The following is a 14,554-nucleotide window of genomic DNA, read 5'->3' as shown; positions in this document are numbered from 1 at the left end:
GGAGGATTTCTTTTAAAAGATCTGTAGGGATTTTTTGAAGAAGTTTCTGCTACTTGTTTTCTTATGTCAATCATCTCATTGGACATGGCCTTTAACACTTTTTGTAATCCTTCCATATCGAAAGGATCTTTCGTTTGTTTCTTCTTGGTGTCTTCTTTGAAAGAGATTTTCTTAGATTTGTGTTCCTCTATTGCAGATCTCTTTTCTAGGGCTACTACGCGCTTTTCTACTGCTAACGCCTCTGTCAAGTTTTCAACTAAGGTCGTCTTGTTTGCCCTATCTACGAAGATAGCCAAGTTTGATGGTAAGGCCGTGATATACCATTCACATCTTACTTCCTCGCTGGGTTGAGAAGCAGCGGGAATTTTGTTGAGGATCTTATTGAACCGTAAATTGAAATCTTTAATGGGTTCTCTAGCCTCAGCTTTAAGATTGGATAGGTCATTGATCAATGTCGCTGTTGATCTGTCATCACCGAACTTGGTAAGGAATTGACTTTGAAAATTGTCCCAACTTGTGATAGACCCGGAAGGTAACAAAAAGTACCATGACCCGGCTGTTCCTTGCATTGTATAGGGAAAAAGCCGGACAACAGCATCCTCGTTGGTAACTCCATTGAGATTAACAGAACGCATGAAATTATTGATATGCTCTTCAGCTAGCATGCCTGTTTCTGGATTGAATTTAGGTAGCCATTTCTCAGGATGGGCTGGTATTGGACTCAGGGGTGGAGGAATTAAAACCGCCCCAGGATTGTTCCATGGAGACTGGGCCATCGTTGAGCTGCTAATTAATGAAAGTGCAGAGGATGGTCCCTGATGCTGAGAAGATGAAGATATTATGATCTTTGATGATTGAAGAGGAAGGGTTGTGGAAGATGGATGAGTGATCTGGGATGAAGATGTGGGTGGTTGACTTCGCGGTGAGGGAGTTGAAATGGACGAAGTAGATGAAAGAGTCTCACTGTCAGACTCTGGTGGTGTTTTCCTTGCTCTTTTCCTAGTGGGGAGAGGAAGTTCACTTGGTTGGATGCCAAATTTTTCACTCTTCAATCTGGTCAGGGGATGAGCAGGATTGTACTGCGAAGTCACGCTGCTTCAAGATTTATCAAACCTCTGATTAAAAATAGAGAATCCCTGGAGTTTACGAATCAGAGTTTGAATTTCAGGAGATTCAACGATAAGTTGGTCTGAAATATTAGGGTATGTAGCAGCGGTGGATACTCGAGCGACTTCTAACTCCGGGTTTAACCGTACTGGAGAAGTCGGGGGAGTTGATGAGGGTGATTTACTCTCAGAATGGTATTTAGATTTTGATTTAGGTTCCATTCATAGTTTGTGCCCTCCTTCTAGCGCCAAATATGTTGAGGGCTCGGAAATCGGGTCAACAACAAGGGGGATACCCACCCGGTCCGAAACTTGGTTGGCAGCTCCTTGTCCGTTTGGTATAGCGGGTCCGACTGGGGATAATGGGACCAGTTTCCCAGTCTAGGGGGTGTGTGTGTGTGTGTAGAGTTTGATGATGCTGATCTAGAAGTAATTTAAGCTAATTTAATTCTAACTTCTAAACTGACTCTATGCTATTGTAATCTAACAAAAACAACACATCTAATCTACGCTAACCCGGGGTAGATTTCCTCTATTATGCGATCTAAAAAGATTTCGAACAATAACTGGTAATAAAGATCATTCAGCTATCATAAGAATAGAAATCAATTAAGATAAACCATTCTGCATAAAAAGTTAGGCAAAACAGTTGTGAACAGCATATCGCATAATAAATTATTCATATGTCAAGCACAAATAAATGACTCCACCATACGGAAGTGCCAAATGGTAACCCACACATTCATACATTAACATATAAACAACTCAGCTGCATATCACTCTAAGAATATAAGCAGAAATTGGTCAAGAGATAAAAGTACCATTTATGACTGATTTCACTCACAAACTTCAAGCAATAACAATTTATCTCTACTTGTTCTAATATCTACTAAGAGTACAGAAGTGCAACATCAGTAGCAGACATTAAAATGCAAACATAAATAAATCTCGATCCATCCATTCATCAAAAACCCCCTCCGAGGGTGCAAAAGTGCATGTTCTGAGGACAAGTTTTTTGACAAATTTCCGGACCCTTCTCCAAATGCCATGAGAAGGGTTAAATACTACTAACTAATTAATCTTAATTACACAAATTTAGGAAACGGCTTCAAATGACCGCCCTTTTACTAAAACAAATTTATTTCTAAAAATTGAATCTAAGTTCTAACCATTTCTGTATCTGCTCCTTAGTGCTGTAAGCAATGCAACGTTCGCCTGGAAAGAGTCGGCTGGTTGTCTTTTCCTTTCGTTCGAGCGATAAAAGTAGAAATAACAAGAGCTGGCACCTCTTTCTGACAAACTAGAAGATATTTTCGAAAATCTTCCTCTGGCTGGGTGTATTCGCTGTGTGTATACTTAGTATAACCCAGATTTCTTTCAAACTGATTGTGCTGTTGCTATTTCGGTTTCCGGCCGTGCGAATGACTCAATGAGTTAGGGATTTCGTTGCATGAACAATCTTCTGTATTGAAAATTGCTTCCGTTCTTTGTTCCAGGCTTTTTTGGAGCGTCCTCCCTCTTTAGCGTTTTTCTTTTTGCTTTACCCAGTCTGAGCTTCAGGATCTTTTGTAAAAATGCTGCTTTTGTGCGCCTTTGACTCTGAGTCTTGGATAGTCTATTTTCATCAGTGTCTGTTGAGTGATACTCTGGAATCCACGGTCCTACTGCATGCGACATCCATTTGCGAAGGCATCTCCTCTCTGTTCTCCGAGTATTGGCGCTTTCCCCTTTTCCTTAGATGTTTCCTGCATATTGATTTATATTAGTTGCTGCCTTACAGTTTACGCAAAGGAAAAGAGAAATGACGAAAAGATTGACATGAAAGCTTTAAGTTATAATGAATGCATAATCATGACACTCATAATGACTCGACTCTTCAAAAAACGCGACACAATCATTCTTGGATACTCAGGCGTACAATCATTAATTTCACTTAAGGTGCGCGCTCAATTTTGGGTTTACAGACTATGTCGAGGAAATCTTGCGATGAGTGGTTTCTGCGATTCGCATCGCAGTATCGAGGATTGCGATGTCAAGAAGTGTCGTCGCAGGAATTGATAGTCTCATTCATCGCAGATTGCAAATCGCAGGATCGCAGATCGCGAGATCGCAGATCGCAAGATCTGCGATTTATCATTCAATGACTGTGTGCTTCTTATGCGATGTTGCGATATGCGACGTCGCATATCGGCCGTCGGCGATTCCTTAAGTTTCTCATTTAAGAGCGCTTTCAACATATGCGATGCAATGAATTTCGTGTCGCTTCTTCGCAGCTTATTTATGCGCATAGGAAATGCTTCACTCTCTCTTCGCGATGCGATTTAGCTTTAGGGAGTTAAAATACAAAAAAATTGATAAAAATATTTTTTGGATTTTTTTGTTAAGGGTCCCCCTTTGCTTGGTGTTATTGCTAATATCAAACAAAGAGGGGGGTTGTTGGTGACCACAACACCCTCACAAAGTGATACTGAACATTAATCTGCTTTGTCTTTGAATGATATGTAGGGTTCTTTGCCAAGAAAATTGCACTTTGGCTGTCACAGTCTATCCTTATAGTTTCCTGTACTAACCCCGTACTTGAACACAATCTCTGCAACCAAACTACTTCCTTGCTTGCATGAGTGGCTGCCATGTATTCTACCTCTGTAGTTGATAATGCCACTACAGATTGTTTCTTAATCATCCAACTGACTGCACCTCCAAATAGATTAAACACATACCCATTTGTAGATCTTCTCTGATCCAGATCTCCAGCCCAGTTTGCATCAACAAAGCCATGAATATCCAACACTCTATCCAATCCTGGTCTTCCTTGGTAGCACAAACCATAATCACTAGTGCCATGCAAATACCTGAAAACCTGCTTCACTGCTGTCCAATGCTCCTTTTCTGGTTTTGACATAAACCTGCTCAATACTCCCACTGCATGTGCAATGTCTGGTCTAGTACAGACCATTGCATACATCAGGCTACTGACTGCACTTGCATAGGAACATGGGACATGTCTTCTTCCTATTCTTGTGTCTTGGGACATTGTTTAGCAGATAACCTCACACCTACAGGAATAGGAACCTTCACCGGTTTACTATCCTACATATTAAACCTCTGTAGTATTGTCTTGACATACTTCCTCTGGTTTAACCAGAGCTTCCTCTTTACCCGATCTCTTTTAATTTCCATGCCCAAAATATAGTTTTCAGCACCAAGATCTTTCATGTCGAATTTGGAGGACAATTGGGTCTTTAAATCCTGGATAATTTCTTTGTCATTTCCAACCAGCAACATATCATCCACATAAAAGACCAGATAAATAACACGGTCACCAATTAATTTAAAATACACACAGTGATATGCTTTGCTTCTGATGAAGCCAAGTCTCTGTATAAATGTATCAAATTTCTGATACCACATCCTTGGTGACTGTTTTAACCCATACAGAGACTTCTTTAACTTGCATACCAGTTCTTTCTTACCCTTCGTTGCAAAGCCTTCAGGTTGCTTCATGTAGATTTCCTCTTCCAGATCCCCGTGAAGAAATGTTGTCTTCACATCCATCTGTTCTACCTCAAAATCAAAAGCAGCAGCAACAGATAAAAGTAATCTAATAGAAGTTACCTTGGCAACAGGAGAAAAAATATCACCAAAATCAATTCCCAGCACATGGGAATAATCTTTTTCTACCAACCAAGCTTTGTATTTCTCCACTTTTCCTTCTACATTTGTCTTTTTTTTGAACACCAATTTGCTGGCAATGGGTCTCCTTCCAACCAGCAACTCCACCAGATCCCAAGCCTTATTTTTGTGCAAAGATGCCATTTCATCAACCATGGCCTCTTTCCAGATTTTTCCATCCTCTGAATCTACTGCTTCCTTCACAATTCTGGGATCATTGTTAGTAATAGATAAAGCAAAATTTGAACAAAAAGCAGATGGACTATACCTTTCAGGCTACCTTCTTTCTCGAACTGATCTTCTCATAGTCGGAGTTTGTGGCTCTTCATATTCTGATTCCTTCTCTGCTGTAGAGTCTGATTCTTCCTCCTTTAGCTCAAACTCTATCTTCTCAGGTTCATTTCGTTGGATTTCATGTTTAATAACATCTTTCACCTCTCTGAACACCACATCTCGGCTGTACACAACCTTCCGTGTGACTGGGTTCCAAAGCTTATAACCGTTTAAACCATCCTTATACCCAATAAAAATGCATTTTTCAGATTTACTATCCAACTTGGTTCGTTTCTCCTTTGGAACATGTACATATGCATTACATCCAAATACCCTCAGATGTGAAAGAGAGGGTTTCTTACCAGTCCATACCTCTTGTGGAGTCTTATCCTCCAACGCTGAACAAGGTGACCTATTGACCAGGTAACATGCAGTATCCACCGCCTCTGCCCAGAATTCCTGTCCTAACCCGACACCACTGAGCATACTTCTTGCCCTTTCCATCAACGTTTTATTCATTCTTTCTCCAACTCCATTTTGCTGAGGTGTATATGGAGTAGTCTTCAGCCATGCTATACCACACTTTTTACAGAATTCTTCAAATTCCTTACTGCAAAACTCTTCACCATTATCTGTCCTCAACACCTTTATCTTCTTCTCTATATGGTTTTCCACCAGAGCCTTAAATTCTTTAAACCTGTCAAAGACTTTAGATTTCTTCTTTAGGAAATATATCCATGTATTCCTTGAGAAGTCATATATAAATGATACATAGTACATAGACTTACCTAGTGATGGAACCTTCACAGGTCCAAACACATCACTATGCACAATTTCTAATATCTATTTTGCCCTCTTACTACCAGAGGGGAAACTCACCCAATTCTGCTTCCCATATACACAATTTTAACAGAAATCAAAATCCAGAGAGCTATTACTCATACCTTCTACCATACCTTTACCAGGAAGTATCCAAAGGCCCTTTTCTCCAATATGTCCAAGCCTTTGATGCCACAACATGGTCTTCTCTCCAGAGACCACTAGATTTTCTGCTCCACTTTTAGGAACCATAGAACTATTGCACCCATCAATAACAGTGCTACCTTGCAGCTTGTACAGAGTTCCAATCCGAACTCCCCGCATCAATACCAATGCTCCCTGAACCATCTTGCAGGTATCCTTCTCGAACACTATTTTTACACCTGCATCATCCAACTTGCTAACAACAATCATATTTCTAGCTAATGCAAGAATATGTAGAACACCTGGAAGCGTTCTAATCCTTTGACCTTGCAACTTCAACTTTACTTTTCCGTGACCAATGATTCTAGCCTTCCTATCATCCCCTAAGAAGACATCACCACCATCATATTTCTCATACTTGCAGAACCACTCTCTATGGGGAGTGAAGTGAAAGGATGCACTTGAGTCAATCAACCATGCCTCATGATCTACATGTATACTTGAAGAAGCCAAGTACACACCCCACCTTCATCTGAGGTGGTTTTCGCCTCTACAGAAGGAGCCTCATCAGATCCCTTTCCTTTGTCAGGAGATTTAGATTTACAGTCCCTTTTGTAGTGCCCTTCCTTTCCACATTTCCAGCACACTACCTTTACAGGTTTTCCTAGAGATTTAGATCTCCCTCTAGATTTAAATCTCCCACTCGATGACTTATTTTTGTTTCTGTTCTGGGTTCGCCCTCGTACGGACAAGGCATCACCATTTTGGCTCTCCATATTTTTCCGTCTCATCTCCTCCGTCAGCAAGGATGAGACTATTTCATCAAAATGCAAGGCAGTTGCATTGCTACCTATTGCAATAACCAAACTATCCCACGAATCTGGTAGAGAACACAACAAACTGATGCACTTATCTTCATCTGAAATTTTAATATCAACAGATGCTAACTGAATTACCACAATATTAAATGCATTCAGATGCTCTGTCACCGAGTCTCCATATTTCATCCTCAGGTTATACAGCTTTTTCCGCAGGAACAGTTTATTCACCAGAGACTTAGATTGGTACAAAGTCCTTAACTTGTCACACAAAGCCTTCGCCGTAGCTTCCCATGATACATTCAACAATACTGAATCTGAGACACACAATCATATTGTGCTTTTTGCCTTCTGATCCAGCTTCTTCCATTCTTCATTGGACACTCCTGTTGGTTTAGTACCCGGATCTACCACGATCCACTGGTATTTATCCACCAACAGATCCTCCATCTTGAGTTTCCACAACTCAAAACTCTGACCATTAAATTTCTCGATCTCTATCTTTCCACTGCTCGCCATCTTCTTTTACCACCAGAATCGATATCACAGATCTCCCACTAAACAAGGTCTACCACAGGCTCGAGCGAAACCCCTCAACAACAAAGGCATCCCCTTGAAGCCAAAATAGCTCTGATACCAAAAGCAGGTTTTAACCTCATATAGAAATTACCTGCATACGAATTCTAAAACACAAAAAATAAACAATGAGATCATAACACATAAAACACATATACACAAAGATTTTCCCCTGGATCCCAAAACCGGGACTATCAGCGTGATTTTTCATTATTATGTTCGTTTCAATGTTACAATACCATGGACTGAAAACCATCGCGTCCAAAAAACATGTGCGAAAATCATGCACAAAACCATAGGTGGGTCCGCCCAACCTAACATAGTGTCCAAAACCAAAATTTTCCACGGCATTGTACCGGACCCCATAAAGTGGGGTTACGGGTGCCCTTCAAATCCCCTGTTAACTATGTGGAAAGAATATAACACAACCCAACACATATCACATAAAAGTATTCTTCATTAAAACTCAAAATTCAGGTCCAGTTTCATAAAAAAAATATATATCGGAAGCACAGTAGTGCAGCTTCCAATCCAAGTCTTAATACAAAATTTTAGGACCCTTTCTAAAAACATGAAAGGGTCTATAAATACTATCTAAACTAACAAACTATGAAATAAAAATGCAATGTGCTGGTATAACCAAATCACAAATATATGAAAATCTCCCCGAAATAGGCATGCTTGCAGTGAGTCAGAATGGTTCACTATTTTAGTTCACTATCTTGTGGCTTGAGCTGGCAAATGGCGAGCATTGGTTGCAGTTCTGGAGGATGACTCATATGCGAATGTAACTGGGCAGTGTATGTGGTATCAGTAATTTCAGGAATCATATAACCGATTGCATCGGTGAGGCATTTCATCGCTGTTCGCTGACTATATGGTTTAACAAGGAAGAACCAAAAGGTTTCCCATGTTAAAGTTTGAATTCCTGCGATCAATCTTTCCCTCTTTTCCAGCTCCTGTTTCCATGTCTGCTCTAATGCTTTTACTAATGGAAGTTTCCCTGGAGTACACTCTGTGATTAAATTTGATAAATAAAGAGTGTCATTAATCAACTCAACCAGATTACTAGTTGCTGATCTACATCTTGATGTCACCTTTTCTACTTTCATTAGTTGAGATTGCCATTCAAGGAATAGGATTTCCTTTGCGATTCCAGAATTTTGGGTATATTTGCAGCTTTTCCTTCTTTGGTTTCTTGCCAAGAGAGAAACTTTGTTAATCTTTCATCTGCTTTCTCCAATTTCTGTCTTGCATCAACTGACTTATCAATCATAGATGACGAGATTTCACATAAGGGAATAACGAGAGAGATATTATGACATAATAAGATCAACTGATTAGATAATGCTTTGTTAATCTAGAGAGCCTAAGATCTGAATTCTCCAATTGGGGATATTCTTTGAACCTTTCTATTTGTAGTGACAGTTGAGCGATCTGTTCTTCTTTTGATTTGCTCAACTGTTCTTTAATTGATCGTAGCTTGGTCAATGCTTGAGATAGTTCTTGTTGTTTCTGAATTGCATGTTGATCAATCCTTTGTTTTTCTTTGAGCAATTGCTCGTTTAATTGATCATTGGACTGCCTCTGGGCTGCTAACTAATGTTCCAACTGCTCTATCCTCTGTTGCTTCTCTTATACTCGTGTCTCTAGCAAAATAATTGCTTGATCATTTTCTTTAAGCAAGTTGCTTACCTCCGATGCTTTGTCCATAGTAGTTGTGGTGTATGCTCCAACATACTGAGAGAGTTTAGTGAGATCTTCAGAAGGGTTGACTTCCTATCTCCATATCACATTTGTTATCTCCATTTGTGAAGACAAAAGAGAAGATTGATCAAGTTTTCTCTTTTTCCTTTGCCTCTTGATTACAACCCTATGTGTAGGGCTGTAGAAGACATCCAAGGGTGGTATTTCTTCTACATGTAGAACAATTTCATCGGATGGATTCTTGGGAATTATTTCTACGTCCTTTTGAGTCATGGGCGGGCCACTAGTTCCTTCAATCGGAACTGTATTAGTTGCTGTCTTCTGACTAGTTGTCACCTCTGGTGTGCTAAATCCTTGTAGGCTCTCAATATTACTGATGATTGAGTCAAATTGTTGCCATTCTTTGAGCAGTTTGGGATCAACATAAATTGTTTGAAACAATGAGTTCACTGCTTTTTCCCTGTCGTTGCTCCTATTCTGGCAATTTTTCTTTTTTCAGGAATCTTTTTAGCTATAGGAGTCTTGTCAGCTGCTTCATGTTCGGTCTGGCTCTAGGGCTGATTTGTAGGGGTTGTTGCTAATAGGTCCAAAGGCAGAGTTTGCAACCTCTGGTCTTTGAGCCTATTGAACGTTTCTAGCCCCTCTTCTTGATACTTGATTCTAGCCAATCCTTTAACTTGAAAGAATGTATCAGATGAAGAAAATAAATCATCAAAGTCATCCGCTTCATGATCGAATTTGGCAAGTTTACCAGTGACGTTATGGGCAACCTTATTTGGATCATATTTCCTGTTAGGAATGGTGGCAAGATTCAGCATTTGAATCTTTTCTGCCTCTTTCTCTGCATGCTTGTAGTCATGTAGGGTGAAAACGCTACATTGTAGGGGAAATGTAGGCCACATCTGTTTTTTTGAATCCCTAAGGGTTCTGGATGTCCCTTTGACTATTATATGATAAGCCAATTCCCATGCTAACAATTTATCAGGCACATACAAGGGGAGGACATGGGGTTTAATGAGGCTGCCAAAAAGCCTTACATAGGTAAATTTCTCTTCCCCGAACCAACTACCTACTGCTGTCAAATCAATTTCTGCTTCCTGGGATATCTTGGGAGCAGACTTATTGAAAATAGAATAATATATAGGTTAAAAAAAACCATTGCAAATTCTATACAGGTGATTTTTGTAGTGTGCCTTCCATAACTGCTTGTGATAAATATGAATCGGGTTCAGATCTTGGGCAGTCCACTTCCATCTGAGTATTAGGTATTCAGAATTAAAGCAAATAGTATCCATAATATATGCACTGTAGTAGAAAGGGGGAATGGTGCAGGAAGTCTTATATGCATTGTTTCTGTACTCTAAAATCTCAGTGGCTAGTCTATCAGACAAAATTTTTGCCCAATCCATAAGATAACCATTAATTGCAGCTTCCCTCAGCGAGACCATATCTATAGTGAATTTGGTAGAATCATGTTGTCCCCACAATCTACACATCATAACTTTAGCATAGCAATAAGGGGAATCTAATGAGTCAACAGAGTACTTACCTGAGGATTCGTGCTTGTGTTTCTCTGGGAAATGCCTCCATTGCTTGATTGGAGCTGATTCCAAGTCGTTTTCCTGTGCAAGTTTTTCTAGAAATGCCTTGTTGTATTGCTTCTTAGGTGGAGGTAAATGGTACATTTGCCTGAGATCTTCAGGCTTGAATGAGCCGAATATCCTTGCATTAGCTGTGGAAAATGTTCTATCTGAAGTAGGGATTTTCTCAACCACCCATCTTACCACATCAGTATACGACAAGATTTTGGCCCGCGCTGCTATTCCATAAAGGAATGAACAGGCCAACTCTTTGAGTGTTCCCTCTGACTTGTTGGTTGAACCAGCGGTTGCTTCCACTTTTAATTCTTCAGGCTCCTCTGTTTCTATCAGATTATAAATGCTTTCCCAGTTAGTATTTCTCAAACCAAGGCATGTCGTATTTGAGATTAATCCTTTCTTGCTCGGTCCTGGATCTTTGGTTGCAGGAGTTGCTGTGGACTTCTTTGATTTTTCCCCATTTTCTTTGGATTTATGAGTTTGGAAAGACTCTGCACAAACAATTGCAAACCGTAATACAAAAATACTGCTGCTGAAAGCCAATATGAAAATGAATAGAATTATGTTGATTGACATACGATAAATGAAATACAGTTAAGAATTACCACGGATGAAATCTTTTAAAGGATCTATCCTTAACTGTAATATTAAATAGCCGTTCGAACTGCCAATCATGGTAAATAATACCAAAAATTCCCATCTCGTCGATCGTATACCAAATGATTATTTCAAGCGTGCTTTAGATTTCCTTGATCGGCGATCAGTGATAAATCGCAAATTGCAATCGGGAGTATCGAAGGGAAGGGCTTTAGTACTTGTAATGAATATCCCTGGTTGCCGACAGGTAATGTTATAATATAATGGAGCGGGGTATTACGCATGCAAACCATTTTTCAATGTATAATTACCTTTTGAGATGCGCGCCCAATTAATTGATCGCAATCGGGATTTGGCTTAAGCTTTTATCCTTTTGTCATACGACTCCGCCGATTACCGATCACGATTTACTTTATTGCATCGGGAGATTTGATAAGGCCTTTACATATGTCCCTTTGTCAACGAATATCTCCGATTACCAATTGCGATATCGGATAGGAAGATATGATGAGCCCTTGTGTGTGTACCTTTGGCATTTGATTTCTCCGATTGCCGATTGCGATTCCCTTTTCGGATCAGAGGATTCGATGAAGTTTTGCTTTTATGTGTGTTCCATTTGTTATTGTGATATGCGATCTCCGATCGCTTTATCGCAATGTAGAATTGTTTTATAATATTTAAAGGAACATTTTGTTTTTTTAATCAAAAGGCTTTATAAAATGATTTATTTACATCGGGTCTTTTAATAAATATTTTTCTTATTGTAAGGTTAATACCATTTTATTTATTAATTCACATATTTAACTAAGTTTATTTAAAAAGGGACCCATTTTATATTAAGATTTTGTATAAATTTTTTAATAGAAATGGGTGGGGGGGGGGGGGGGTGTTGTACAACACAACAATTGGCGACTCACTGGGAGAAACAGTTATCTTTGAGAAAGTAATATAATATTTTAACTTTCTTAATCTGAAAACCTTAATAGATAGAGAAAATCTAAAATAACTAGGTAATCATAAATTCTGAATATAATGAAAACTATTTTTGCTATCTCTTTTTCATCTCAAAATTAAATACATTCTAAGTTTAAGTAAACCTTAATTGGTCGATCATGATAAAACAAGAAACTTCTCCAACTTAGCTTGTATAATGACTCCTTTGTCACAGGTAGAGCCACTGCTGCTAGGAAACGTCCATAGTCTCGGCAGGGTTACATTTTAACCATTTGATCATTCATTATTCCATCCATTTCAGAGTATAATTTAAAAGAATGATTCCAAAAGATATGTTTCCACATTTTTTGTATTGCATCTTCCTTTTCCCTTATTTCTTTATTTTGTAAGATAAAAAGCCATTGTCCTAGTATGGTAGCTAGTTGTTGACAATGTCATTCACTAGTTGTAATTTAACTGAACAAGCTGGCTCGTGATGAGACCCCTTGTCTTATAATTATAAGCCATTACCCTGTTTTGGTATGCAGTATTGATAATGTCAGTTGAACTAGTCCCTTATGAACATGGTAAGCAGGCTTGTGATAAGACTTCTTATCTTTTATATCAAATATATTTTAGAGTTACACTTTGAAAAATTATAAACTTTGATGGATGGGATGAATAATTTTCTCCTTAAGAGAACATGCATGACAGTTTTGAGAGTTGAAGATGCTAAGATTGAATCAGTCTTTGCTTTCTATTGATAACCTTTTTTGGGCTTCTAAAACTTTCGAATGATTTACAGTATTTTCAAGTTTTAAGAAGATTTCACAAAAATGAAAAGGGGTTTTTAGAATTTAATTTACCTAATGTCCTAGAACTTTTCCTTTTCCTTCAAGGCTTCCATCTATCAAAAGTAAATATTATGACTATTTTCTTTTAAGTAACCTTTTCAAAATAGTAAAGACCAATAGAAGGCTATTTACAACTTTATTTTCTAAGACAGAAAATAACTGATTATTCACACAAATATAGTTGAAAATTGAATATTTACAAAGTGAGGAGGAGTTACCTCCTCAATTGAAGATTTTTTTCAAAATAAGCCCATTGACAGGAAGAGAATCTCTCTTTCCTGATAGATCTTGCAATATGAATGTAGATGGGCCTATCTTCTCACTGATTTGGAATGGTCCGAGCCACATTTTCTGAAACTTAGTGTGTTTTCCTTTATCCTCATGGGCTTTGTCCCATTTCAAAACCAGATCACCAACTTGTAAATGTTTTGAGCCGGTTGAAGTTGTATCAAAAGAAGACTTAATAATTTGTTGATGCTTTGCATGTGTAATTCGGGCTTTCTCCCTTTCTTCCTCTAGTTTTAGGATCTGATCATGTCTCAATTGAATAGAAGATGAGGGATTTTCTTCAATAAATTGCACTAAGGCTAGTGATGGAAGTACTAAGTTTGCTGGTATGACAACCTCTTTTCCATACACTAGATTAAATGGAGAAGTGCCTATTGAGGCCTTCTGTGTTATACGGTCTGCCCATAGTGTAAATATCAAAGACTTATGCCAATTTTTATGATTCTGATCAATAGTTCTCTTAATGATTTTGATAAGATTTTTATTGGTGGATTCTGCTAAACCATTACCCCGAGGGTAGTAGTTTGCAAAATATCTCAATTTGAATCCTCTTTTGATAGTAAATTCAAGTATGGAATTACTGGAGAAATAAGATGCATTATAAAAAAAAGAGCGTTTGGGACACCAAACCTGGTAATGGTGAACTGATCTATGAATTCAATAATTGCCTCAGAGTTTGCTGTCTTCAAAGGAATTGCTTCCACCCACTTAGTAAAGTAATCTGTAGCTGTAAGGATATACCTATGCTGTTTGGATGAATGTGGAATGATTTCTCCAATGATATCCAATCCCCATTGTTCAAAGGGCTGTTCAATGTTGACTGGTTGCAAAGGAAAATCTAGCTTCCTTTGTCTTCCACTGGTAGTTTGACATGTTTGACATTTCCTTATATATTCATGAGTATCTTTAAATAAGGTATGCCAGTAATATCCAGCATGAATGATTTTGTGAGCTGTTGTATCAGCTCCAAAATGTCCTCCTGCCGGACCATCATGTAGTTCCTACAAGACCTTTTGCGCTTCAAGTTTTTCTAAGCATCTTAACAAAATTAAATCATAATTCCGTCTAAACAACACATAATCAATAATCATGAATTTTTTTGCCTTCAGTCTTATGGCACGTTTATTTTTATAGGAAAGATTAGAAGGAGCATATCTATTTTCCAAATA

The sequence above is a fragment of the Pinus tabuliformis genome, chromosome Q (assembly GCF_031772625.1).
Source record: "Pinus tabuliformis cultivar Carrire ecotype Pingquan chromosome Q, CPIR1, whole genome shotgun sequence".
NCBI classification, from domain to species: domain Eukaryota; kingdom Viridiplantae; phylum Streptophyta; class Pinopsida; order Pinales; family Pinaceae; genus Pinus; species Pinus tabuliformis.
Note: the sequence above shows the minus strand (reverse complement) of the source record.